This window comes from Triticum aestivum, chromosome 7B (genome assembly GCF_018294505.1).
Source record: "Triticum aestivum cultivar Chinese Spring chromosome 7B, IWGSC CS RefSeq v2.1, whole genome shotgun sequence".
Taxonomy (NCBI): Eukaryota; Viridiplantae; Streptophyta; class Magnoliopsida; order Poales; family Poaceae; genus Triticum; species Triticum aestivum.
In genome coordinates this window covers 724,794,471-724,797,725 of record NC_057813.1, presented here as the reverse complement: position 1 = coordinate 724,797,725, position 3,255 = coordinate 724,794,471, and the positions used below count along the sequence as shown (strand labels likewise).

At 49.8% G+C, this 3,255-nt stretch overlaps 1 pseudogene; it reads left to right on the top strand.

Moving 5' to 3' along the window:
* Window positions 1-2,227: 2,227 nt before the first annotated feature.
* Window positions 2,228-3,255, top strand: part of LOC123161550 (GDSL esterase/lipase At3g09930-like) — a 3,693-nt pseudogene continuing 2,665 nt past the window's right edge.

Below are 3,255 nucleotides of genomic sequence, written 5' to 3'. Positions count from 1 at the left end.
GAAAGGCACACAAGCCTGGGAATTGGCCCAACACTTAAATGGGTTGCTAAAAGGCCGAATCTTAGGTCCGACTACAAATGGCCCATCAGATTTATGGGCCGTCAACAGGCTGAAAGACACACCAGGACGGAAATTAGCCCAACACTTAAATGAGTCGCTAAATGGTCGAAAGATGTACATCCTGAAAATTGGCCCATCCATTCAGTGGGCCGTTAACATGCCGAAATCTCACCAGGCCGATATTGAGCCCAAATATATAGCGGGCTGTTAACGGGCTCGAACTGACGATGGGTTGCAATGGTGTCAAATATTTAACGGGCTGTTGACAGGCCGAATTGGCACATCTCGTATGGGTCGTGGGCTTAAATGGACCTCACACAAGTAGGCCTTATATGGGCCGGCCTGCTAATTTTTACTGGGCCGACCTTTTTCATCGGAATGGGCCACTGTTGGGTCGTGCCACATGTCGACCTATCATAGGCGCCTCCTGTCCAATGAGTGGATGACATCTGTCCCAACGGTGAGGCAACATGTGTTTCCTGCTGCCAATGATAATTTTACATGTGGAAAATCCCCTTTGGTCCGGGCTGTTAACGGGTTATCGGATCCAAAATGGGACCCGATAGGTTAACGGCGTTCCGTTACGGTGGAGGCCACGTGTCGGTCACCCTTAACGAAAGCACTTCTATGACGCGTGATTTATCGTCATGGAAGTGGACACTTCCGTGATGATAATTTTGGTAATGTCATGGAACACTTCTATGACAGCACAGGTGTGACCATCTTGATTCTGTCATAAAATAGTCATGGATGTACATGCATGACAGAAAATGTGACATACTGTGACAAACACGTATCATCATGGAAGTGTATATTTTTTGTAGTGTTGCTAGTTGGAGAGGAGTTGGACCTCTTATAAGGGGTTCTCTTTCATATGCTATTGGAACTTGAGAAGAGAAGAGGCCCTCGCACGATCCTCCTCCGCTGCCGCCCGCCACGACGAGTCGAGCCGAGCTCACATCAATGCGCTTATTTTTGCCAGTCAGGAACGAAGAGTCATTTACAGGTGGACCACGATCTGAGACATCAGAACGTGGGTTGTTACCGACTCGGACGTGGGCTCACCCCACGTCTGTCCACATGGTTGCACATATATTTGTGGGGCGTCTGCCAATCCTCGCTGTCACACCCAGGCGTTCCATTGCTGCTGCTGCCACCGGCGACTCCATCCCGTCTGCCGCGTACACGGTTGAAGGGAGAGCAGGTCTCCGAAACCCCGCCTCTCCGGATCCTCTACGGGAGAGGGGCGATTAGATTTTTGGGAAGCGACTAAGGGACTGCTCGCCACTGATCCACTGCTTCCTCTACGTCTTCGTCATCACCACGTCTCAGTCGACCGAGCGGCCTGTCTTGCCACTGAGAAGCTCGAGGCCGAGAAGAAGACTGCCTAGGACGCCGATGTTGCCACCACCGCCGCCGCAGCCTCTGCCTGGCCGGTCGGAGGGGGTATAACTCGCTTATCTCGCTCCTGTTTATTCTGCGTTAGTCGTACTAGCATTATAGGTAGAAGTGTCTACTGTTTGCGTAGTCTGTGGTTATTTAAATTGTAATCAGCATGTCGTTAATTCTGTCAATACCATGTTCATGATTATTTTTAGGATTAAATTAATCAAAAAATTGCCTATTTACTCAACAGCAGCGGCCACCAAAATACTTGTGTTTCTATGTGTCCCTTGTGAGCTGCAAGAGGAAGAAGGAGCTGCTCCGATCAGCCCCAACAAGAACTACTTATCCGACATGGCTGCACTATCAATTTAGCGAGCAGTTGAGGGTGGAGGGCGCCGTCCTGGTTAAGAGAGCTTTGGGTTGTCATCGAATTGGGACCATCCCAGAACAATGACGGGGGCCACTCCTGTCGTATCGTGTTGGTTGGAGAATGGGGCGACCATCTAGAAGGAACAATGGGCAGAAAAATCGGTATGTGCAGATAAAAGAAGACCAGGATCAGTACGTGAGGAGGGGAAGAGAATCGTGAGATTGCATTTTTTGAACGTCTAAGGAATTAGGTTGGTGACAGACATGCTCCAGCGCCTTCCCCTCCAAGTTGATCGTCCGAGGTAAGAAGTTGAATCGAAGTTAACAGGAGCAGGACACTAAGGCACGTGCATTCTTCCTCCTATAAATATAGCCCTACGCCCACACCACGATCCCATCCCCATCCCCATCTCCCTCCCTCTCCATCAACTCCTTCCTCGCCGGGGGCCGGACGGCTGGTATTGCCGTCTTTGCCGCCATGAAGCTTCCTCCGGCTGTTGCATGTCTTCTCCTCCTCCTCCTCGTCTTTGCTGGTATGCACGGATTACATACTACTACTTGCTGCCATGTCTTCCTTTTGGATGTTTGTTGCTAGCGTGCCGCCATGTCTTCCTTTTAGTAGATCATATCTGTTGCTAGCGATCACTTCAAGTTCAATCTTGCCCGGTTCTTCATGTTCTTCCAGCATGCACGCACGATGTACTGACATGCTCGATCTATGTTGCAGCTGCACGTGTGGAGGCCCGAGGCACACCTTCTTCAAAGCGGTCGAAGAACCAATGGTCCAGCATGTTTGTCTTCGGCGACGACTTTGTCGACAACGGCAATGTTCCAAACAACATTGGTGAAAAGACATCACGTCAATGGAGCTACCCATACGGCTCCTATCTCAACACTCATTATGCTACGTCTCCTGTTTTGGCCGGGCGCTTCTCCAACTACAGGATGCAATCAGATTTTATCGGTATGATTTACTCATATGTTATTCAAGTATATACATCAAGATGCATGCATCCAAAATAATCGTTTCTATCTACTGCCTTGTCCTTGCAGCAAGGATGTTGGGCCTCAATGAAGCCCCTCCAGCGTACGAGCTCACATCAGATCAATCTTTTGACTCATCTGGCATGACCTTTGCTTTTGGGGGCGCTGGTGTCTTCAAGGTGAAGACCAAGAAGGTGCCGACCCTTGCCGCACAGGTTCAAACTTTCAAGAGGCTTGTCAACGACGGGGTCATCTCAACACATCAGCTTCACCACTCCATCGCGCTCATCGCCATCTCCGGCAATGACTACACACTACTAGAAAAACCCCTACTAATGGCGCACCTAGTATGGCCATTAATGGCGCATCTGTGGTGCGCCACTAACAGCACGCCATTAGTAATTTTTACTAATGGCGCACCAGTGGTGCGCCATTAGTATCTGGTATACTAATGGC